This window comes from Nipponia nippon, unplaced genomic scaffold (assembly GCF_047370975.1).
Source record: "Nipponia nippon isolate SJK-2023a ecotype South Korea unplaced genomic scaffold, ASM4737097v1 scaffold_4, whole genome shotgun sequence".
NCBI classification, from domain to species: Eukaryota; Metazoa; Chordata; class Aves; order Pelecaniformes; family Threskiornithidae; genus Nipponia; species Nipponia nippon.
The window spans coordinates 21,479,722-21,505,761 of NW_028262358.1; the positions used below are offsets into that span (position 1 = coordinate 21,479,722).

The 26,040-nt window shown below is 45.0% G+C and overlaps 1 long non-coding RNA gene across 1 annotated transcript; it reads right to left on the bottom strand.

The window, feature by feature from the left end:
• Nucleotides 1-255: 255 nt before the first annotated feature.
• LOC148053202 (uncharacterized) lies at nucleotides 256-16,286 on the bottom strand. The gene is made up of 3 exons (XR_015708429.1): nucleotides 15,960-16,286; nucleotides 4,479-4,608; nucleotides 256-1,122 (listed from the first exon to the last, which is right to left on the bottom strand). It is a non-coding gene; the product is annotated as an uncharacterized LOC148053202 (long non-coding RNA).
• Nucleotides 16,287-26,040: the final 9,754 nt, after the last annotated feature.

Sequence of the window (26,040 nt, forward strand, 5' to 3'; positions counted from 1 at the left end):
TCTAATTCTGTCGAGTATTTCTGTCACTTATGTATATCAAGTTTAAAGTACGTGCACCTACTTTAACCTAACTGTGGATTTTCTTCATGATAAATCTCTGTCCCATCGGTTTACTAAGGGAATAGCTTCACAGAGCTTTATCTGATATCATTGGCCTGTGCCCTACCAAGACAAGCTGGTGTTTCTAATATTGTGCAAATTCAGGAAGCTAATAAAATGGGGGGGGGGGGGGGGTGTAATAAAAGATCTTAAATACACAGGTTAAAAAATATTTTATAGACTGCCAAATGTAAGCTAAGGAGAAGATGAAGGCTTTGAGGAAGGATTTGATTTAGAGGGGCAAGATGTTTGGCTCCAAGCAGAGAGAAGGAGCAGGCACAAGTGAAACAGCATGGACTATCCCAAGGAAGGACAAAAATATGGTACAGGAGGAGAGCAGCCCACTGGTAGGAAATGAGGGAAGGTGAAGCAGAGTCCTGAGGGGTTTTACAAGGCAGGAAAGTGGTTTTGAATTGAATTCAGCAACAGATAAGAAGGCAACAGGGGATGGGAGCAATGTGATCCTATTTCTTAGGATGAGGAATAATCCAGCCATGAAAGTCTGTATCCACTAAAGTTATGAGAGAAGGAACTTTTTCTATCTTTTTGAAATAAAAAGAGGATTTGCAGTTGCTGAGGTGTAAAGTCAGGTCTGGGTATGGATGAATTGTTGTATTGCTTGTAAGATAGCGACAGACCTGCCAGCAAGGAGATGCAGCCAGGCCAGGAAAGCCTGGGCTTGCTACGAGCGTACCTTCAGAGACCATCAGACACAGCTGGGCATCATGCAGGTCCCACGGGAAACCGGCCCACTGCCTCACATCCAGAGACAAAGCAGAGGAGGGAAAGGAGGGAAAGAAGGGTAAGAGAGGCACAGAAACGTAAGCAGCCTTGCAAAATCAGTTAACGGCAGAGCTAGGGCTATGCCCCGATCTCAGGCTCTGGCTCAGTACACGGTCCACAGGGGCAGGCAAGATGATGACTCTGAATTCTCTTGGTGCATCTTAGCTTCCATCTTCTCGCTGCAGCATGGTGCTGCCCTCCTCACTTCTGGTTGTACTTTGAAGGGCTGCCACATCCATCCTGTGGGCAGACAGAAACAACAGCAGTGGCAGAAAATTTATGTCCTGAAGCAGAAAGAGAGGACATAAATGCCCAGAGGGTAGAAAGTACTTGAAGAGATATATTACGTACCACCAACTAGCAAATAAGAAGCCACTAACAAAGAACAAGGCAGAAAGGAGACTTTTTCTGCTTGTCTAAAGAGAGACCTGGAGCAAAGGCTAGGATGCCCATGACTCCTTGGTTCTGCAACTACCCTCAGCAGATTTCTTGCTAACTTTGTCCCGATTCAGCATTAGCAGTTGCTGCCAGCTCCCGTAAATATCTCCCATATGAGACATGACACTCGAAGCCCAGCTCTGGCCCTATTACCCAATAAGCAAAAAAATATGTGTTGCCATAAGGTTTTATCACAGCTGGGCTCAACCAGGATGCTCAGCAAAAACCCCCAAGCCGGTCGGTGCAACGCTGTCTCTCTTAGCATGCAGAAGGCAAAAGGCTGCAGGAATGTTTTATGTTTCTGTTCCATCCCTGAAGTTTCCTGTTGTTTAGAAACCTCCTGGATACAAGGGAGATGAATTATTGATATGCCAGCCTTGGGAAGGAAAAGCAAGGCAAGATTAGAAAAAGGGAAGGGACCTTTGTCTGGAGTAAACTGTATAAAAAAGCAGGACATTTGGTTCCCAAGGAGCTGTACACAATAAAGAGAAATCAGACTACCGTGGTCTGTGTGGTTTATAAACTACTAATCATGGGTGATTCAGCGCATACCTCTGGCTTTGCTGCGTGCACGGCTGCGCGGCGGCGGGTGGGGAGTTGCCCTCCAGCGGCAGGCAATGCCAGGGGGCACGCACCACTGCCCCCAAACACCAGTCCCGCCGCACAGCCCCATGATAGGGCTGACGCCACGGACCTGGGTGCAGGTGGATCACACAGCTGCAGCGGTGGCCTGTGCATGCAGCTGGCACCACGGCCCCGCACTAAGGCACCACGGGCATGCTTGGAGGCAGGGTGGGTGCAGGCAGGGGCCTGAACACACAGGATTTCTCTGCTGATCCCCATGCTTTGCCTGCAGGGATCTCAGTACGGTTACTGTGAGCGCCACAGTCTCCAAAGCTCCTGTGTCCATCAGTGGGGATGAGACCACACCAGCCATCTTCCAGCAGTGTGCCAAGCCCTTGGAGACTGGTCACCCACCCAAGGTCCCCCCTTCCAGTGGGGGTGAGAAGGACAGTCCCCATGTGTCAATTTCATGAGAAAAACAGCCGTCCAACCATGCAAAAAAAAACCCATCTGGTGCAGAAAAACAAGGTTGGTCTGGAAAAGGACCTTTTTAATTGAAAGTACCTTCCAACAGGTGCATCCCTCTAAGGTGATGCCGCTGTGCCCTCACCAAGGGTTCTGGGTTTAAGACACGGGAGATGAGGAATTAATCTGCCTTGCTAATGCCTTGTCCTGCAAGGACACTCATTTACGGTTTGATTAACCCCATCAACTGGGACAGATCATTTCTGCATGATTAACGTGTGTGGCATTACACCGCTGATATCTCCCTACTTCTCTAAAGATCCTATATATGGCTCACCACTGGCCACTTCCCCCTCAGCTGTGCATGCTGAAGGCAAGCAGGAAAGTTGCAAAAACACTTGCTCACTCTTCCATGTAATCATGTCCACACTGTTCTTAGAAAGTAGAGAGTCATGCTCTAAAACTTTGCAGCATGTAAAGAGGTACTTGCAGCACTCATGTCTTCCATCGTGCCTTCAAAATCCCAGAACAGCCACAAGGGCAGCGACCGAAGCATAGGAAGCAGCAAGGGGACCCACTGCGGGTGCTGAGCTGCAGAGGGGTCACCCTGCCGCTGTTTTGGTCCTGGAAGGCCGAAACAGAAGTTAGCCAGGCTGAGATATTTGTGGCTGTTGGTTGTAGATGGAGAATAACTGAAAGGTGCTGTTTGCCCAGAGAGAGAAGCAAAAATTGATCTTTCAGCTCTCTGACAAAACCCAACAACAAGAGAGGAGCACGAGGGGGAAGGACTGCTTGAAGTGGACCTGAAATATCTGTTGGGTTTGGGTTGGTTTTTTTTTTGCAAAACTGAAACATTGGAAGAAAAATGTTTGGTTCCTTCACAAGCTTTTAATGTCATTCTCAAGCAGTTTCAATAAAGCTGAAGTAAATCTGAAACAAACGTTGGTTTTGAATAATGCTATTGAAAGGCTGTCTTTAAAATGTCAACATAAATGTTTCAATGTTTTCAGACTTGTTTTAACTACAATTCATTTCCCTTTACAGCAATTTTGTATTTATCCTAAATACGTGTTCACCAGTGGAAAAAAAATGTGGCTGAAAATTGTTACCCTGCATTATTTACCAGTACAAATTTTCACATGAAAAAAATCTTACCAAAAATAAATGTCATCCAGCAAATAATTGATTTGATTGGATGCTGCTTATAAGGATGGACAGGAGTCAGAAAGTACCATGACATCCCTAAGTTTAACAGTTGGCAGGAGTGAATGGAAACCGCCTCCTATTACAGGATAAAAGATGTTTTAGATTTGTGTTGGCCTCCAAGTCTATGAGTAAGATAAGGAGCCTCCTTGACAACACAAAACCAGGGCAGCCAGCACAGCCAGTTTAAAAAATAACAATTGTTAGTCAAGAGGTTTCAACATTTTTGTCTGAATTTTCCACTAACCATTTATTTTCCTTCTCAATTAAAAATAAGGAGCAACACAGAGAATGATTGTTTTGCCACCTTCTGAGTGTTTGACTTAGTAACTCTAAGAACTGCCTTTGAGTGTGTTTGTTTATATAAAACAAGTACCTGCGTGCATTGTGAAAGAATCTTTAATCAAATAGTTTGTTTCCAATTTGCTTTTATTTCCATAGTGCTGATGCCCCTTGTCACCATGTGCTGGCTCATGGTACCACCTTTTGCCCCCAGTGACAGCGCATCTCCTCCGGGCTGGAGGAAGCAGCCAGCAATGTCGGCAGCCAGCCTGAACACCTAACCACCCTCCAGCAACTTCATCTGCAAGCCCTCAAAGAGCTTGACCACAGGGACAAGTGTCCACGAACCCCACACCGACAGAGTGGGATGCAGCGGGACTGACAAGCGCAGCATTTCTGCTGTTCAATCTGAGGTCTGGCATGCTCGTCGCCTTCCTGGCCTGGGGGGCTGACCCTCTGCGTCCCCCCCTGCCAGCCGGGGCTGCTCCTGGCCTCCCAGCAAGGCCTCCCACCGAGCAGCGAGCAGCAGCGGTGGGCGCTTGCCTGCAGCCCCAGGAAGGATGGGATGGGACCAGCTGCTCCTCCTGATTAAGATAAATGGGGCTGTACAGATCAGCAGACTATCTGGTGTGTCCATCACTTACCACTCGATTAGCTGTAACAAGCTCTGGATGAGCCTGCACGGAGGAGTTGCGCTGCTTAATTTGTTGGGCCGGTCGGGCTTGAAGACCACAGAGGAGGCAGCAGAAGCACGGCGGAGCATACCTAGCAAATCTGCGGAGATAGCGGCTGTTAATTAACTCTGTGTGTTTATTTGGAAGGAGAGCTGTGCAGAGAAAGGGTTTTAGCCCCCACCATCCCGTGCGTTCAGTTTCCCACCTCATCCTCACAAAGCGACTTTTCAGGCACATTTCTAGAGCATCTGCCATCATTTCTGCATTTCCATTTAAATTCTGCCCCCCAGCTTTTTGATGAGCAGTGGACTCTGACTCGTTTCCCCACACTGAGGTTGCCGTACACTCAGCGGAGATTTCCAGCCTGACCCTGCGGCACAGCAGCCCAGACGGCATGGCGGTCCTGAGATACTTTCTGAAGCAAGTCCGGTAGCAGCAGCAAACCGCAAACCATCTCAAACATGCCCAGACCAGACCAGCACACTGGGGATATGCCGAGAATTAGACCCCAGAGAAATTCCAGTGCACAGATACACAGGAGAGAGCAAATAGATCCAACCGCATCTGGCATGTGGACAGCACAGGCGAGCTTATCTCTTGCATTTTATAATGAGAAAGTGATGGGCCAGATCTCCAAAGGCATTTAGGTGCTTCGACATTTAACCTCCCACTGATTTCAGTGGGAGGCCCGCAAGGAAATTAGGTGTCTAATTATGCTTGGAGGTCTGGCCCTAGAGCTCTGCTTTCCCGCATTGTTTATTTCTGCATCATTTATTGCTGCCCATGAAGGCAGTAGACACCATCGTCTCTGCCCCTTGGCCATCTAGGTAGCATGAGTTAGTGCTGTGAGACCCTGATCCTGGTCTCTCAACCCACCTTCAGCTCAAAGCTGTCTGCATGGCCGCAGTCGTTTCTTGTTCACAGAGCCCCTTGGCACTGCTTTATTACATTTTGGGTGCACACACAGGAGTGGGCATGGGAGGGAAGAACAGGGACTCAGGACAAGAGATGAGAGCTCAGCAAAGGGCTGGGTGTCACTGCAGTAGAAAGTGTTGGGCTTCAGCATGAGCTACGCCCATGGACAGGAGCTGCTAATGCCAGAGGAGAAGTTTGAGACACCCCTTCTTTGCAAGGCATCTTTGGCAATGTGTGTGCAGAAGGTGTGCAGCAACGACTGTGCACAACTGGGACAGTCACTCCAGAACCCCCATATTCTGGAGAGAGGCAGGAGGCAGAAAATCTCCCCAAGCAGCTGGAAAAGGCATATGGACATGAGGAGATGCCAGTAGGCATCTTCTACCCCTGGTTGCTTTCACTGAAGAACCACGTAGGGACGCTACCCAAAGTCCCTCCACCACCCCAGAAACCATGTGCCAAGGGAAGTGCAAACACCTCCTCTCTCTTTAATACCACCATCCTTTCCCAGTTACAACCTGTGTAATGTAAGCACTCGTCCACTGGTTAACCATTGCTGGTTAATCTGGCTGGTGACCTGGTGGTCTCTTGACTTGTGCAAATACATCGCCACCACTCTATCTGTACAGCCGTAGTGCAATCCCCTTGTGCCTCTACCACCTGGCCTGGCCTTGGTGGGTGGTGAACTTCCCAGACTGAGCATGGCTGGCACAGGGGAGGGATTGTCCCCTCAAGGGCTGATGACCACCTCTCCGGTCTCTTCGTTTCAGAGCCCCAGACAGAGAAAAAGGAGTGCCCTCTTGGAGGGGTGTAGATAAGTCCCTGGCACCACACAGGAATTGGCCTCAAATTGTTGCCAAAAGCTTCACAACAATTTTGAAATGAGAAAAGTCTGGCAGCAAACTTTGACTGTGTGCCCTGTGTGGTGTGTGGGCATTTCTGATTTCAGAGAGATAGTCGGACTAAGAGACAGGCTTAACTGCAAAAAGGTCTAAGTATTTCCTGGAGCAGAGTTTGTAGCTGAGGCCTGTTTCTGATCACGTCATCGGCCCATACAGTTGGATGCTTTCCTGCATCCAGCAGTGGCCAAGAAGTGTTCGTGTCTACCAAAAAGAAAAAAAAAAGAAAAAAAAAAAAGAACATTAGAGAATAAATTCTCTCCTTGTGAAATAGAGGTCAGCAGAGTTACGCCAGGGAGGAATTTGGCCCGAGATACCTGGACTTTGATACTACATTTTAAATAGTAAAAATATTTTCAGTGGACAGGGAACTGTAAGAGGTTTATAAATGCAAAAGAGAAGAAAAAAAAAATGGTGCTGCTCCCCCGCAGCCTCCTAAAAATAGCAAATTACACACCTAATAAATGTATCAGCAGCCCATGAAATTGACAGCCTGAAATTGAAGAACAGACCCGTTTTGTTTGGAGAAATAGTCTTTAAGAGTGTGGAGGTGAATTAGAAAAATAGCAACTGACATTAAGAGTGCAAGATTAATTCGACCGAGCTTTAATTGAGACAGCCTGAATGAGCCAGAAAAAGAGAAAAAGGGAGAGGGAGAGGATCCCAGCTCTGTCTGGCTCCATAGAAACTCCACCTACCATGTCCTTTCAGCTGGAGCTCAAGTTACAGCATTACATCATCCCAAAAATGTCCCTTTGGCTGATAATTCCCTGGGAGCCGGGCACTGATGCTATGCACAGGGTTATGGATGCCGCCGCCGGGTGCAAATTCACACTTTTGGGTTTGTTGGCTGCGGGACGGGCCAAAGGTCGCCCTCGGACAGCCTTCAAAACCCCCTCCTTCTTCAGAGGCTGGGGACCACTGGGGCCACCGGCTTTTGGGGCAATGTCCCCACCGTCCCATCCTCATGGCCCACGGGGCCACCGCGGAGCCGCCCCGGCTGCAGCTTTTCTTTGCGGCCAGAGGAGCTGGGACTTGCTGGAGCTGGCAGGGCGGGGGGAAGATGTTATTTATATTTCAGAACAGATCTGCGTACTCAACAAACCCTGAAATCCTAAAGCCTGTAAAAGCATTAAGCAGGCCATCCTGACCGTGAGCCTTGCTCAGGTTTCCTGGCTTAAACAAGAAAGTCCTTCTCGTAAGCAAGGAATAAGCTCTTGCACAGGCAATATTTCAAAAGCCTTGCTACTACTGAGTAAATAAATGTGCGTAGCAGATACAATAAACATTTTCTTCTGTTCTGAAATCAGATCTGCAGATCCCAAATCCCCCTGTGCTGTGCAGACTGTAATTACAGGATATGTTAAATTTTCTTTATAGCCAGCTCTGATGGTTGTTAAGTGACCGCACCGCCCAGTACAGCACCCCTCTCTGGTCTGCTACCATTCGTAATGAAAACCAGATGTTTGTTTAAAGTTAATAATCAATACAGCACTCATCCCGAGTCAAGTAGGGCTAAACATTTGCTTAGAGAAGCCATGTCAGAGCCGCGATAAGCAGGGGCTTGGTGCAGCACGCTGCTTCGGACCCCTCTGGGGCGTGAGATAAACCATTCAAATTCCAGAGAGTGAACGCTGGGGCCGGGGGGTTGATCTGAGCCTCTACGAGTAACCAAAGCAACTAAAATAAGGCCCCATCCAGAGCGACCCAGATCCCTGACGGGCGCCGCAGCCCTGCTCCCAGCCCGCTGCATGCTCCTGGCGAGGCCAGAGCCTTGTTTTGCGCCAGCTTCTCTCTTATAAGCATATCTGAATTGAATAAGAAGATATGCAAGGGGAAGGGTACCATGCAGTTGAAAGCCACCGTGCTGATACGTGGCTGTAATCGCTGTAAAGGCAGCAGGAGCTGGCAGAGAAGAGGGTACCCAGCCCTCACATCACAGTCGACTGAGGTCAAGGCTGAAGTTTTCTGATCTTTTTAAATCCCAGGATAGACAATAAATTGAATAATTTACTGCTGGGTTGGGCAGTGAGATGGAGGAACTGTTAGGCCAAATTTTCGTGTGGCCCACACGCCTTCTCACAGCTGGCAATATTCGAGCCTTCATCTCAGTGAATGGATGAGGAGGAGGAGCATTAGGAATGCTGGTGGGAACTCCAGATGGAGGTAACTCCAGCTGATCCGCTCTGCCCAGATCTTTCCTAACTGGGTCAGAGGTGTCCCAGTCCAAACATGATTTGAAAGTTAATACTGGGAGGGTGATTTGCTGTTGCTCCAATACGCTCATTGTTTGCAAACAGCTGGATGGCCAAATCCTTTAGGTTTCCTGTGCTGTAGGTATAAATATTTGAAAGCAGACTGAGTTCTTTTTCTTTGCTGTTTGCTATTCAGCACTTTCCTTGTCAAATGACCTCCACCATCCAGCCCAAGAGCTGAAACAACACAGTGTGATTCAGCTGCCCAGCCTGCACCCTCCTCTTTCCCACATCCACTCCCAACCCTTGCTCAGAGAGGCTAGACACCATCATATAAACTTAACTGGAATAGCCACCACACCTTACTTCTGTACAGCAATACCATGATGAATACCAAGTGAATGTGAGAGAGTCCCGAGACCTAGCATTTTGCCTGATGATGGAAAAAAGAGAATTCTCTTGATTTCACCTGTTCCTTTCTGACACTATTTAGCAGCAGAAGCCAAATGCTTGCCTATAGCCTAACCCAGTGAAAGAAGTCACTGCTCAAATATTCTGGTGTAAAAGAGACTGACGTTTTAAATTTTAGGCTTTCCCTAGGAAAACTAACAAGTAAAATGACAAGAAGAAATGATGAAGAAATGTATATGACTCACGAAATCACAGAAATTTTGGTTAGAAGGGACCTCTAGAGGTCATCTAGTCTGACTTCCTATTTGAAGCAGGACTATCACCAGCAGCGTTTTACTAAGGCTGTATTTCAGAGCATGATCTGTGTGTTTGCTCCATCCTTTTTTCTTTCTTTTTTTTTTCCCCTCCAATTTTTGTTTGCAACAGTCTTTTCAAAACCTTTGAATTTAGTTCCGTGAAATATCTACCCCCTTAACTCATCTTAACTCACATGATTAGGCCGAACAGTTTCCATGAAAATATTTGAGTAAAGGAAGTGGGAAACTCCTAAACTCTTTCAGGGTTTTCTACCCTGAATAAAAGGCTTTTCTCCCTTAAGCAGGACATCTGCTGAACGGAGGTGCCATCCCCACTGTCTCTGGCAATAAGGTCATGCAGCACCTGAGCTGAAATCCGAGGAAGGACAAGAGGATTACAATTCATAAGGTGCACGGCGACCTACACCAGCTTCACTTTTTGTTGTGCAAGTACGGAAAGGGAGACACGGAACATCAGAAACACTCACATGCCAGTTCTACTTCTGCGCTGTGCTGAGTTGTTAACTTCCCTTCTTCCTCGGCACAGAAATCCCCAAGTTAAAGTACTCATTTAGAGTTACCCAGAAAAGCTGAAGATAGATTTGGATCCTGTTGAAAGCCGCTGTTTTGTAACAAGCCAGAACCAACCCTCTTGGCTTAAAAAAAAACCACCCTCCATTCCACTTAAAACAGGTTCAGTAAATGATCTGTGACCAAAAACAAAACCAAGTACTAAAAGCTGGATAAAACTGCCTATCTTGCCTCCAAATTAAATGAATCTGACCTGCACACCATGCACACCAAAGCATTCCTAGAGCTCCACGGCTGGTGAACGTATCAAAAAAGGCATTTATTTAAAAACAGTCCATTTGAAATCATACTAACGATGAGTTTTTCTGAAGAGGATTCATCTGCATTCCCAGGTCATACCATGCCTATGGAGCTACAGCATCCTCCTAATACACTGCATCGTCTCTCCTTTCCCTGTACAACCGGACTCCAGCATGGACTCCAGCACGGACTCCACCTCAAAGCATAGCTCTGGGTAATGTTACAAGGAAAGCAACGGCCCCAGAAGCAGTGGCCATGGATCTGTGTCCTCAGGGCTAGTTTGCGTGGCAGAGACCCCACCGCAGAAAACTCCTCTTCTCCGTGTTGCCTCGGGAGTCCCTCAGTAGAGCAGCGTTGGTCTGGAGATGGCAGGGCTGGGACCACCGTCCCTCTCTTTGGCCTTTCCCGTTAGCCGAGTTAGGTGGCCCAGCTGCTGCGCGGCCCCAGCTTTCACCACATATTGTCTACAGATGCCTAAAAGCTGGGCTTTGCGATGCCTAATTCCCAAGCCTTGCCTCAAGCAGCCAAGTCAGCCATACCGTAACGCTTTCAAAATAGCAGTCCACTGTCAGCCTTTGTGCTGAAAAAAACACCTTTCCCTGGGACAAAAAGCCTCCAGTTTGGGTATTCCTGGCACCTGGATGGGCACGGTGCTCTCATCGCTCTCAGGAAAAGGCACAGGATTAGGAAGTGTGACTGGATCCAGCAGCGTATTCTCATATAAAATCTTCTTTCCCTGGAAGAGATACTGCTTTTTTCTTTTCTATTTTTTTTTTCCTTTCCCCCGGCTTTGTAAGTAATCCTGTTCTTCACTCTCTGCTGTCTTGGCACCTTCCAAGAAAAATCTGACACTGAGGAATAGATACTCTTTTTTTTGAATAATAAATGGAAATACATTTTTGCTGCAGCCTTCCAACCCGCACAGGCGACACTGTCAAAATGCTCTGAACTTTTTTTGGAAGCAGCAGATGACTACAGCTGGTTAGCACAATTATAGCTGTTGTGTAATGCTTGGATCATCCGTTGTTTCATTCATTCTATTCATCAAATTCTGCATTATGCTGTGGGGGAAGATCTGCCTGATGGTAAATTTACATTTTTTCCTATGTTGCTGTTATTTTTCATAGTTAAAGGGACACTGGCAAGTGACACATCACTTTTTTAATGTTGTTTCAAAAGTTGTTTACCCTGTAATTTACAGTATCCTCTTCAAAGCCAGAAGAATGGAGAGCTTGAGCAATTTGGCATTTCCTCACTCTCGTATATTGATTTTTTTTTTTTCAATGTGGGCTGGAGGAAGCTCAGACACTTTCTACTTAGAGTGGTTCACAGTGGACTTAAGGACAGAGGCTACCGATGTTCACAGCACTCCCAGAGGCAGGTAAGTATTATCTGAAAACTATCCCCATTTTACAGGCAGGAGGCAAGCAGGCTTTGCAGAGATGGGGCCAGAGCTGTGCCAAGTTTTGTACAGGAACACCTCTGTCCCAAACAGGGGATTTTTGGGAGCAAAGAAGGACCTGCCCTAAAAAATCATCCTCCAAAGCACTCATCCACCCCAGAGCATGAGCGAGCCCTCCTTGTCCTGCCACCACAGTCACAGCCACCATGGTCCTGCTACCCTTGGCAGGGGAACAACCAGGCTGGCCCCAGACGTCCCCATGGGGTGTCCCAGTCCCACCCAGAATGGGGTGAGGAAAAAGGGGTACAAAGCCAACCTCTCTCCCTCACTTTTTCCATGATTATAGCAGGCCAAGGTGCTAAATTTTAATTCTTGAACACATCATTTTTTTTATAGTATGCAATATCACCCACATTATATCAACATGGAACCACAATAATAAAATGGGCACTGATGCTGATGTTAATTTTTGATTCTGTAAAACCACCACTGTATTTGGGCTTTCTTGATTTTTATTCAAGGTAGAAAACAAAATCATGTCCAGCTTAAAAAAAAAAAGCAATACTTTTTTTTGCTGTTCTCAAGATGGACATTTTGGGGAACTTTTGCGGAATGTTGACTTTTTGTGTCTCAAGGCTTTCCTTGGAAAAGTGAAGGAACATATGAAAAATAGTACATTTCTAAAAGGATTTTGATACTGTTATAACAAAAAGAAGTAAAAAGAAAATAATGGGATGGCACTGAAGGAAGAAAAAGGGAAGGAATATAGTTTACAGATGCTGTTCCTTATTTTTCTTCCTCTTTTTGGTCTTCCTATATTAAAATGAACCAAAAATAACATAGAAATGTTTGAGTTTTTCTTTCATTGTTCCTTTTCTTTTCTTTCTCACCATTGTTCAATCCGTAAGATTGTATACTTAAAATTCATTTGGGTGATTAAGTTAGTGAGAACAGCAGAATTTCATTAGGCTGGAACAGAAAGTGGCTTCAATGAGCACCAGTGTTTTCACATGTCCCGGGTGGGGGTAGAAGTACAGTGTCACCCAGCATCAGTGCCTGAGCATCGGGGGACCGAGGAGCCTGAGATGAACCCTCCAGACCCGAGATACACCTTGCTGTGCCGCATGGAGCAGCTGTCCTGCATAGTGACAAGTAGTGGCCAGCAGCGTTCCTGGGTTTCACTGCAATAAAGATTATTTATGCACCATGACTGCTAAGTGCTACTAAACACAAAAACAAATGACACTATAGTCTCAGACCACTAAATTTGTCTCTCAGCTGTACATATCCTTTGCTTTCCCTTTGGCTGCCTTTTTCCTAGCTGTAAATTGCATAATTCATTCTCTCTGTTGTTTTATAGTTTTGTGGTGAAATTCAGATTTATCATCATTAAATATTGTTATCACTGTTTACACAATGACGCAAACTGTCTGAAATGTGTCTCAGACTCAACACTGACATCTAACCTCAGGAGAAGATGGGACTCTCCAGACCAATCCAGATCTAGCCTACAAGCCAAGTAATTGGGATGAAACTATTGTAATCCTGGAAGCCGGGAGGGTCATTATGCGTTTAATTCTTCTTCTAAAAGGCAAAGGTGCAATGCACAGTTTGGCAAGAAACAGGCCATTTAGGGCTTTTAATATTATCAGTTAGCAAGGACTATTTCTTTCCCTTGAAACACAAAGAAACTGAAGATACTGTAGAAGATGGGACTGTGCCCAAGAGGGGGACAAAAGACCTACTTCTCCTCTGCTTTCTGTCCTCTTCTCAGTCTCCAGTAGGATTGCGAACTAGAAACCTTTCTATTTTGCGTGATTATTTCATGGCCTGAATGTTGCAGACCTGCTCTCTGTGCTCCAAGATCTGACATCCCCCTGATTCAAGACCCGAGAAAGCCACTGGTGGGGCCATGCGTTAGTAACCCCCAAAATGGAGCCCGCGATACCCTGCAGTGATGGGACGCTGGCTTGGTTTGTAGGTCAGGAGGAACACATTGCTCCCCGCAAAATTCACTCCGTGTCTTGCTGAGCCAGGGTGACCTGCAGGATGTTTCAGTTAGTCCCGCTTAAGTCACGTCAAGGATTAGCAGGTCTCAAGGAAAGCCACAAAGTGTTGGGCCGTCGGTGTCTCAGGGCTGTCTCTGCTTTGGCTGGTTCATAATAATGTCATCATGAAGGATTAAGACATTGCAACTTGGTGAAGAGGAGCAATAGTGCAATAAATCCCTCTGCTGGGGCATTTCCACTGGCTGGTTGTCCGCGCAGCCATTTCAGGCTGCTCTGAAATTAATTTCAACATTCTTGTAGGCACTTATCTCCCCAAAGTGAGATTTCCTGGGAATCATCGGGGAAGGAATGACGACAGAAGAAATACGGCTAAACCCTAGCACTTAAGACCTGAGCCCTCTCTCGTTAATGCTCTTGGTGTAAATCAGAAGGAATTCCACTTTCATCAAGGGAATTATGCCGGTGATATACTGTCACTGAGAGGAGACTCAAGTGTGGGTCCTTTTAGTTGGGCTTCCTTTATTCACTTTTACAAAAGGAGACCCCAATCCTGCAGATAGCTGTGCTCAGCTTTTGGGTATCGGAGATCTCAGGGCAGAGAGATGGGAGAAGAAGCACGATCGCTCGCATGCTTAGATGTTACCATGTATATAAAAGTTTCAGTATCAAGGCTTAGTCACTTCAGAGGGAAATTACAGTCACAGTCACAGGCAAATACTAACTCAAAAATACTTGGAACTTGCATGTTCTTTAATGCAATTAACTGTAAATTGGACATCCTTTCTATTCAGGGAAGTTATTTTTTTTCTCACTTTCGAACAAGTAAAATTCAGTCCTGAAGCCTAATGCATCTAAAAAAAAAATCATGATTTGTTCTATCTAGTAAGAAATAAGTGATAGGGACTGAAAGTGGGGGAGAGAATAGTGCAGGGCAACAGATACAGAACAAAATGCCATCATGGAGAAAGCCATCTTGCAGTGAATACAACCAGCTGGGTGTCTGGATGCTTTGTAAAATTTTATTGTGAAATGCACAGATGATGAGCACAGCTGCAAAATATCAAGAGTGTTTATCATGATCTCCCCGAGCGTTCTGGGTGTGTTCCCCTTTGACACTATTTATGTAGGCTTAACCTAAGCTGGTTTCAATGGAGACATCAAAATTGTTTCAAGGTGCATCCTATTATACGCAGGATAAGCTTGTGGCTTAAGGTGTCTCTCCCTTGTCTTATGTGGTGTTTATCAGCGTGCGAAGGATAACTGGATGAAGAAGTAGCTGATAGCATCAAACTAACTGGCTGCTATTGCTGAAGCAAATAAAAGACGTTTCTGGCACTCACACAAGTATTAAGGGGATTAAGCAGATTTTTGGGATGGAATTCAGGCTGAAAAATCTGTAACCCATCCTTCTGTGCCTAAACATTACAACAATCTTCAAGCAACGGGCCTGAGTCTTCCCAGCGTTACTTATTTTACCTGAATTCGGGTCCCTGCCAGCGTTGCACTGGTGCGATGTAAGAAGAGCATGGCCAAGAATCAGTTTCCCTATGCGGTGTGCTTCACCTGCTTGTGATCCCAAAGGCTTATGCATGATCACCTGCATCCCATAACATACAATCACGCTCTAATTCAGTCAGACTGTTCACAAGCATAAATGTTATCATGACTGCAGCACAAGCCTGTTATACTGTAGAGGAGAAGACAACATAAGAGCCTGTTCCCAATTTCCTCAGATAGCTTGCTGTAAAAAAAATAAAAAACAATAATTAAAAAAAAAGGTTTTCTGTGTGTTTTATACTTCCTGATTTTGGCAGGCAGTGAAAGCATCGAAATACTCCTAAGGCAGCTGGTTTTGTAAGATCCGGCTGGTGATGGGGGGAGAGAAGGGGGGCGAGAATATCAGGCGAGAATAGATACTGACAGTTACCTGCCCAAAGAGAGGTTTTATACTAAGAATTCAAGAAGTAGCTTAGGAAATATTGTTGTTATAAAATGAAATTACGCTATTATTAAAAAGCAAAAAAACTTCATTATAATTAAGCTACATTTCTGGAGGGGAAAAAAAAGTAATTAAGCCATGGTATTAATCTTAATGGCAACCCCCTCTTTCCCACACTAAGACCTTGTGACAGCTTTACTTAGTCTTCATTACGCGTTTTCAAACAGTTCATTGCAAACAGCGTCTGATATAACTGTGAAATCCCTGCAGCGCTGTCACAGCTGCAGTGTCAGATTTTAAAAGTGAAGGAATACTGGGAGAGACACTGTTTGTAATCACTAACCCAGGTCTCAAAGCTGTTCAGATTGAGCTGTTTACATTGTACTTAGGCGAATTTTTTTCTCCCCTCTGAGATTCACAAATTGCTTAACAGAAGTCATGACACCTATTTTTTCACATCAGGAGCTGAAATGCGAAATACGTAAAGGTTTACTAAAAACAGTTTGTTACAAAGCTGGGATTAGAACCCAGATCTTCTAAACACAATCTCCTACCTAATCAGCAGAGATGATGGCTTCCTGGACCTAAAAAATGAAGCTTCCTCCCTGTTCTTCCAGGGTTGCACAGAGAAGGAATTTTGGTTCTTCTGGTCCTGAGAATGGCCCCTTCTGAAGGAAAAAGCCATGTTCCCTTCAAAACGTCTCAGCCCAGCTCGCTGCCATTGCTACGAGAGGCGTTGTTACAGGCCAGCCCTTTGCAAGGCAGGTGCTGGAGCCGGGCTGCACGCAAAGTCCATTGATGACAACAGGCTGCCGGTCAGACCTTCACGTCCCTTTGCTGTCTGCTTGCAGTGGTACTGCTGATCACAGAGCAATAAAAAGCTAAAGGCAGTCCCTGGTTTTGCTCCAAAACCTCTTACGAAAGAGTTGTAAAAGTTTGAGTGCAGGAGGCGTATTTCTGTACCCTCATAATTAATATTTTATATTTCTGTCTTTGCAAAGTTATTTTTACAAAGCCAGATATTGGCTGGACCCCAGAAGCTCTTATCACAAATCAAATTTTTAATTTATTTGCACTTCTGTCATTGGAAAGGAGGAGGTTTTATTAATAGTACTACTAATGTTCATATCTGGAATTCACTTCTGGCTTGAGAAACTCCTGTGCCAGCGTTCAGCCAGGAGTGAACTTTATGATCGTGTTATCAACTCTGAAAACAGGAGATTAAGCAACAGCCGCTGAAGTGGTAACAGATTTTTAACTCTATCAGAATCAGTTGCCCGCTCCTCTGTATTGTTTCCCTGCAATATCAATCTCTCATATTTGAAAGCTTTCCCAATGAAAGAGAACCACCGCATAGCATTATTTGTAAAACAGCTCTGTCCTGAAACATGATAGTGCATGAACTCGACCTGATAATTTATGAACTCACAGCTAAGCAAGAAACAGTTCCCCAGCAGCCCAAGGAAAATGTACTGTAACATGCTAAATCTCTTTTTAAAATGTAAAATCATATTGCCATTCAGGTTTGTGGATTTCTTAAATGTGGTTGTGTTCGGAGAAGTGACTGTAAAAATGACACACTTTTACTCAATGGCTCTGCTGTCTTCTGCAGGAAATTTGAGTCAGATATGTTTCATTTACTGACAAAAATAATACCTTGTTTTTGTATTTTCTACTCCGCTAGCAGCATAGAAACTATACAGCCCTGGGAAAAGTAGCCCGCTCTCCTCTGGTTCACGCACCATCAACAGTACTGGTAATTAGTTTTAACCACTGAGTTTTGATTGCCTGTGCAAAGAGATTAGATTGACTTTCATATCCGGGGCTGGATCTACTGAGCTACCGGCTAGAAAAATTGGGCCACGTTTTCTGCTGATATGCAGCTGCCTTGACTGGAAATCTGACCCTCCATCTTCTCGCTGCCTGCCCTCCTCGAGCAGGGATCTCTGCTCGATGGTGACCACGCCACGCAGCATGCAGACTTGGACCTGGCACATGTCCCTGCACAGGAGGATGAATTACGCCCTGGGACTGGCAATGCGACCGCCCTGCCACCGCTGCCCTCTGGCTTAGTGAGAAAATGCCATGCTTGGGAGCTCGGGTACCCGACAGGGTACGTGCTCCTGGCTCGTCCCAGCTGCAAAATAAAATATGTGCCCATGAACCACTGGGACAGCTGGCTGGTAGATCATCTAGGTGGCAAATGCTGGGGTAAAACATGTCTCCAGCCACCAGCAACTACACAAAATGACCATCAGGCTAATTCATAATGTGCTGTGCAAGAGTACAGGCATGTAGTCGGTACTAAGTGGGTCTGAATAACCCCCCCCCAGCCATGCCATCCCTCCTGCTGATGCAGCCTTGCCATCACCTCCCTGGCCGTGGGCACCCTCCCACATCTGCCATGCATTCGGCTGGTTTTAGAAGGATTTAACTGACAGGTGGACTGCACTGCCAATGCATTTCATCTGGTCCTGGGTCATTTTGTTTACAGCGCCAAAGCAATTCAAAATGAAATTATCCTTTCCAACAGTTTCCAGATTACACGATCTTCTAGCTGCAACTAAAACCACGCTGTCACCCAACAATCCAGCTGTTTGTCTGCAGCACTGGAAATAAGCGTGCTGAAAGCAGACAAGAAAGCTTTCAAGTCAGTCCGTTGTTCACTGCGAGAGATGACAAAGCTGCAATTGCCTCACATTTTCCAGCTAAACCAAAGCAGGAAGCTCCCGTCCTGATGGCCTGAGTTACAGGAAGGGCAGTTCTGCATCAAAAATCCACGTTTGTCTCAAGCAAATATATTCTATATGTGGTATTTTGGGTGGAGAACATGGTGAGCTGACTCTGCAAAGCTGAACATCAGTACCCCTCCTGTGAGGCTGAGGAACGGTATCACTGCTTGCCAAACACCTTTGCCAACTATAAGAGCTTTTGCAATTTCTGCATAAGGTGTATGTCTGTGTGGATCCGCTCTCGTGGGCTGTGATCGATTACTAAATTAAGATCCTCTACAAAATGTTCAGTCTGTAACTGAATTTTCCCTTTCTGGTGATTTCATGCAGTGTTCAACATTAAAAACAGCTGTCTTAGGTAGCTAACTCCACTTGTCCCCAGTATTTCATTATGATAAATGGGATGTATTTCCATCACTTATCATAAGATCAACACTGAAGCCAAGCAAGCGCTAGCTTATTTATTGTCCGCCAGGGGATGGATGGTCTTAAGTGCCTCCCTTAATAGGGATGATTCCTTAACAAAGACTCTACTCACAGATTGAAGTGTCCATCTTCAGTTTTTGTCCATCGGTCCACCAAGTTTTGTTGATCACACTGATTGTGGTCACATGCAAAATCAGTTTGTTCTGGCTGATCCAAATACAGCAGTAAAATAATAATAATAATTTTTAATTTTTTCTCACTTGTGAACGCTTGTTAGTGTGATTTTCCTCCCTTGACCTGAAAGCACCAAGTGTGATTGTGTGGTCCTTCCTCCCTCTCGTTGCATGGCATTTACACCACCAGCATGGGTCTGCCTCGTTTGTCCGCTGTGGGTGCGGGGAGAAGGTGGGCTGAGCGGGGCAATCGCACATGAGAACGCTGCTTGGCCTGAGTCGCCGGGGCCACACTGGACCGGCGGAGCTGAGACTGCGTGCTGGGTCCCCATCCACCTCTCCTCCCCCTGCACCCCGGTGTATCAGGACTAGCTCTGAAATGGCCACAGCTTCATACTGCAATGTTTTGGCTGGGCTCAAGGAAGAGATTTCCCTTATAAAGGGCTCCCCCAATATTTGCTGTAATAATTAGCACGCACGCAGCCCTCGCTCGCCAGGGGAGTTTGCATTAGCGGCGCTGCCACCATCGTCCTGATAAGCCCCGACCTGGTGTTGTTTGTACTTCTCAGTCACCTTTATTTGTTTAAGAGGCCAGACAAGGCAAACACTTGTGATGCCTTGTTTATTCTGCGGCTTTCACTGCAGCATATTAAACTCATCATTACTTCATATAAGCTCAAGATAGGCATTTTTTTGCTGGCAAGTGTTGACAGTAAGTAACAGACACTCTGCCACAAGGTAACATGTTTATATACTGGTGCAAATGCCTGGTGGATTTTATCCCTGTAAAACTATCACAGATAAAGAAGCTACTATCAGATAAGTGACTATAATAAATGGCCACAATTAGTGCTCTGCTGATGAGACTACTCGGTGGTCTCTCTGCTTTAGACAAACCCCAGGCTCAGCTTGCTTAGTATAAATGGAGACAAGGACCATTTAAAATAACATCAGCCTCTCCTGATTTCTGGGGGCATTTTACCAAAATACCACTGTTAACTGAATTGAAATCTCCCTGTATTTATCTTCAGAGGACATACAAATGGGAAAATCAAATCAGACATAAAATAGATGTCCATTTACACGTGCGCGCACACACACACACACTGGCTACTTGCAGGCTTCCCTCATTTTTAAGACTTCAGGTTTAACTGTGGCTTTTGGTCCCAGCTGGCATTAGCACTCACCAGCCTTTCCTTTTGATGTCACTAGAAACAACAATAAGAGTCAGGGATTTGGGGAGGTGCTGGCATGAAGCCGCCTGCGGCCTGCCAGAGGTGCATGCACCCTGCTGCCTGCTACCCCAAGCGGGGAGCGAGGGATGCCCAGGACCCAGCGCTCCCACTCTCTGGCAGCACGTCCTCCCAAGGCCCGGGTGGGAGCAGTGCCTCCCCCCTTGCTCTGTCTGCTCCTGGGGGCTTGCTGAACCAGCACGGGCACTGCAACCGAGGCAATGCCACCGTGGTGCAAACCTGGGGGTGGCAGAGGTGGTGGTGGGTGCAGCTATCCCTGGGCCAGCTCTCCTGGGGACAGCTGCTGTCTGCTCCCAACTTTGCATCAAACCCTGATAGCAGTCCAGAGGGCCTGATACATCTTCAGATGTCTGCTTATATTCTTATATATTTATGTTCATATGGCACTTAGTGCCTCTCTGAAGTCAATGGATTGACTCCCATCAAAAGGCATGTTTCCAGATTAAACCCTTTCCATTGGATAACCAAAGCTCTCCCCAAAACACCCACCCATCATACACAACATACCACCCCCCTCCCCATCTTTGCCAACAAGAGAATTGGAGAACTACAATAAAATGAGGGAGCACCAAACCTGGGGCTGTGCAGAGCCAAGCCCCAGCCAGAACCGAGCTCCACGTCCTCCTGGTACCCCACCAGTAAACATAATCGCTCCCAAGCCGTGCTCAAAGGCTGTAGCGGTGAGAAGGGGCTGTTGTATCAGCTGCAGTCTTACCCCGTTTCTCTTCATTAGCAGCACTTGTTTGTAAAGTAAGCTCGTGTTGCTTCATGAAGTGATCTTACAGTCACTGTTTTAAAGACATCTCTGTTGACATCCAGCTGGATCTCATTACAGCCAGGATTCAGAAATGAGAGCTTATAATTTAAGCACTTTTGCTGAAAATGTCTTTAAAAGACGTTTATACCCTTGCACAGTCTAGTCATTTATAGAATTATATGTATTTATAATGGACTGCTTTTACATATAAATATGTGTGTATGTATATATGTACATACTCAAATACATATACATATGTATATATACATATGAAAGTGCTGAAGGATATTTCCGACATACTTTTACCGTCATTAAAATAATAATAATAGAAAAACTCAAAGGGATTGGTTGTAAAACACAGGCTGTAATCCTCTTCAGTTATTTTTCATCTGTAACTACACGTTTTGTTTATGTAGTGTCAAAGTGGCACCATCCAGCATGACTGAAGATGTCTCCTGATCTATCTTCTACCCCCTCCTGAGATGCAGTGACTTTTTCAGAACTGACTAGTGGAAAAAGCTCTTGTGTAAAAGCATGCTCCTACTGGGGTTTATACTTCTACTTGATTTAATATTTCCTAATAATAGTTTCAAGGGAAATTTCGTTGAATGGTGGAGGAACCACCACATACGCACTCCACCCCAGGAATTAGGTGCTTGTGCACAGTAGGATTTATGGTGGTTCTTTGTATTCCTATTGCCAAAATATCTCATAAACTCAGAAAAGTTATGCAGGCATCAGTGTGTTTACCTTTTTATGAGCTTAAAGCTGATTTATTTGACCTCTGAAAAACAGGATAATATTTCTTGTTGAAAACACCATGGAGTCCAGATTAAAGGAAGACTATCAAGTAGTTTAAGCCCCAAGTGTGAGCTGCCTTAACTACTATAATTTGAGGACAGTGTTCACTTAATTCAGCTGAAGGCCAGTATATGATGTCTGCCCAGCTATGCAATTTATACATGTGTATTCATGTAGACCTTTGCATGTATCAAACCCTGCGGGTCCCCAGAAGAAGAGTGACTCTGGTGGGATAACACATCGTAATAAGTTGCTCCAGTGCAAACACTGCTTTAAAACACCGCAAAAAAGCCATGTGGGGCTTTGCACCAGAAAGGTAATGATTACTATTTCAGTTGTAATTACACTGGTAAGAATTTCCTTAGAGAAAGCAGGGTCTTAGAGCGGAGCAAGTCATTTCCCCCCAGTAATTTGTCCACATAAGTCACCATTTGTTGTTTTGCGTTTGTGAATGGGTTGTGTGCATGAGGCAGAAATCTTCTCTGCATTAGCTATTTACAACAATTTACAAATTTCCTTAAGTGCCCCTTGACCTGCCAAGCATTTGCAAGCCGTTGCATTGTGCAAGTTGCGTCAATGGCAGTTATACCAAGGCCATTGCATTGCTTCTGGTCAGCGAAGGATACAAATAGCCAGTACAGTACAAATCACAAACATACAAATCAGGTTCTTCTGCCAGGAATTTCCAAGTAACCCAGTTTAAAATCAATGTTTTTAGTGTTCACCACAACCATGCACAGGAACTCACAAATTCAAACAGTGAGCAAATGGGAAAAATCAATAGGAAAAATTAATTAATTTGCCCTCAGCCTGGCCCAGGGCCGGAATGCGTACCCATAGACATGGAAAGTTAATAGACCCACTTATTTCACAGTATCAATTTCAGCTGTGACAAATGAGTGACAGATACTTACATGTGACCCCAAATCCATTTATCTGCAGCATCAAATCTCATTCAATGTACACAGAGGTATTACCAGCCTGCAGGTGCTTTAAATAGATCATTTCAAGTGAAATAATCAATTCAATTGAAGTGTACTTTTAAAGACTAAAGACTCAGATCCATAAATGAACGATATACCGAGGGAAGGGAAGCAGGGTTCCCTGGTAAGCAAAGACACAGGTAGCAACCCATGCTAAGTGAAGACGTCATACAAAATATCTTGAGGGAGTCTTGGCTGTTGTGTGCCTATGTGGAGTATTGTCAAGGTTACGCGTTCACAACAGGAGTTTCATACATGTACGGGGCATGCCAACCCCTCCTGTTTCCATGGAGAAAGAAGATGACTTTCTTGGTCAGAAGAAGACCTCACACTTAGATGAGATCAGGGCAGAAACCAAGGTTTACACCCTGTTTACACCCTGCAGATCTTCCTCAGCCACAGAAAGGAAATGGTTTGACTTAATCATGGAAGTGCCTGCTATTTTCTACTCACTATTCTACTGGCATTATTAGTCCCAGAGTTTCATAGGAGTGATCAGGTATACAAATCCTTTCAAAACATCTGAAACTACTGGAAAACTGGATATTTGTATGGAATCAAGTAGGACAGACATGCAAGATGTCGGGGGAGGAGGGGGAAGAGCTTTTCAAATAACAGAATGAAAAAGCTTTATTTTTCACATCTCCTTTCCCTGTTCTGATCATCCTACTTTTTTTATCATCTGGTGTATAAGTATTTCTGAGTCAGCTTTCTGCAAAGCCATGTTTTAGTCAATTAAACAGCTATTAAATATAGCTCCAGAAATTAAAATAGCTATTGCGTTCCTCCAAAATACCTCCTTAAATCACAGTTCAGGAAAACATCATTCACCTTAATGGAGAACCACTGTAATGGAGCAAGAAGCAACTTGGAAGCAGGACCAGCGAAGACGGGAAGACATGGTTCAAGTTCCCCCTCATATTTTCTTAGGAAGCAAAACTATCTTTACATAAGTAATTCACACAGTTCCAGCCAGGTCCACATAGGTTTAGGCAGGACTTGGTTCAACCTCTCCTCTCTTCTCTTCTCTTGTTTTCATATTTAAAAAAAAGCCCTAGGAAAAAGTGTGTTTGGCAAAGGTGCATTCATATATCTTAACACAGACAGAGAATTATATTAATGCTGGTGGCTGGATTAATTTGTTCTTACGGAGGCTGAGAAAGGGTCCCTACACTCAGATCTGTTTCCTAGAGTTTATCGGTCCTCACTGCAACCTACTCAAGTTTGCAGCCCTGTTTGAACCCTGGGCTAATTCATGATACACCACAAAATCTAATGATATATCCCATTGCATGAGTACAATAGTGGCACTGTTTAATAACTTGCCATAATTTCAGGCTTTAAAAAATGGTAACCAGAGAGGTGAGAGAGGCGTGCTTTTCATCCACAAGCTAGACTAACCAGGGGACGTGAAGTGCCTTTTTTTTTCAGGACCGGCCTGGGTTAATCTGTTCTGTTGGCTTTGATTCTCGGCCTGGTTTTATACCAAGAAGTGTTTAAAGTCAGTCAAATGTCCAAACAGATTGCAAATGTGACTGGGTTTAAACAACAAATATGTGTCTGCGATATTTGTTTGTGCCCCAGAAGCTTCCCACATTAAAAAAAAAAAAAAAAGCCCAAAGACTGGCTTTCCCAGTCTGGTCCTTGGTGGCTGATTTATTAGCTTTCCTGTTTTCATCAACATGTTCAAGTTGCTAAAACCCATCCTGTTAAGTTTAATGTGTCTGGCATTCATGTTCACCTCAGTACCATCTGCAATAACAAGCAACAGATCCCTGATCAACAGCTGTAATGCCTCCCTAGGAGTATCTTCCAGTAAAAAAAAAAAAAAAAAGAAAAGGATGAGCGGGCTGAGCCTGCCTCCAGATTGGGGCAATCCCTCCGTCCCATTTTCGTTGATAATCACAGTAAGTTATTGCATCGCCTGCACTTTCATTTTCTAGTGGAGAGGGTGAAGGGGTTTCAAGAGTCCTCTGTTTTAATGAGTTCACAACGTGGCAAGTGAGAGAGGCTTTTCTTGTTCCTGTGGGAAGTATCTGTTCTCTTTATTTCTGCAATAGCGAAATTAAGCTGTGAGCATTGGGTAAATACTTAGAAAAATGTCCTACAGACATTTGCCTCAATGAAGATCTATGTGTTCAATGACATTTGCTTTCTACAGCTTCTTCTCCTTTCACTTCTTCACCACTCCTGGTGGAAGTACCACTTTGCTGACAATAACAGGAGTGAACGGGGCAATTTCCACTAGCACTCCTGCAAACGGGCATCTGAAGTAAAATTCGCCCCATAACATTCACACCCAAAAATTTTCAGAGCTTTCTTAAAAGGACCAAAACCCTGACCTGGAGTCGTGTCTTCAAGAAGGCTGCTGCAGGCTGCCTGGGGGTGAGCGTAAAAGCAGGGTGAGTATATTAAACACTCCCTCCCTCACGCCCTCCGGCCTCTACCTACACCTAAGACTTCCCACACCTGATGCGTTCACGTACTTGGTGACCCTGCGTGCATTTCTGACACGAATTAGTTGTCTCCCTTTGAGTTTTGTTATCTTCAAGCATCCACCACACCCTTGGAAAGGCATTGTCCAGTTCATCCTCCCCTTTCGTTGGCGTTGATCTTGGCTCCTTTTAGTTTCATTTGATGGCCCCTTGGTTGTGTACAGAAATATGTGTCTCTGTGAGCGCTTTCGCATTTCTGTATTGAAGTGGGAGCACTAAAGTGTAGCTTTAGTGAGACTCAGATGATCTTCAGGCCTTCCAAGAGTTATTAATGACAGGGGAGGGAATGGCAGCTGTACCCCGTGAGGCAAGCGAGCACTATGTGTGTGCCCAACAAGTGATGAGCTCGGCAGCTAGCTGAAGAACCACTTTTAAATAAGAAAATTGCAGATGTTCAGCCCTGTGCACAGATATCCTGCAAACAGAAAAAGGAACTGTAATCTCTGAAAGTATTATGTTGTAAGTAGTTCTGTATGCAGGTCCATTAGTAACAAACACGTTGAAGGAAGTAATTATTGTGGTAAATTTATTGACAGAGCTGGAAAATCCCTTTGTATCACTTCTCTCATTCTCTTCACTTTTTGCTTTGTTCTGCATGCACACAGTATTACCTCTGCTAATTTGGGCTCTCCAGGCTAGGGCAAGCTACATAAGAACAGCAATGACAGTCCTAAAAAGAGGTAGAAGGGCTGGCAACCAAAAAAACCAACCTTCCAGAGCAGTTGCTTTAATACCTTTACTTTAAAAAAATAAAAAATTAGGCAAGCATTCTGAGAAGGAAAGGTGTGAAAAATATTTAATAGGTGACTAGAGAGCTTCAGCTGTGAGACATCAAGAGCTTATCTCAGTGGAGCTTGACACTCGCTGAGATCGTAAAGGACATTATTGCATGGGAAAGAAAGAGTGGGAAATCAGCTTAGCCAAATTTGAAAGGGAGCATCAGTAGTGTTTACACCCGTTTCTGACTTCACCAGCATGAAAGCTACCTGCTAAGATGTGGTCAGATTCCCTTAGA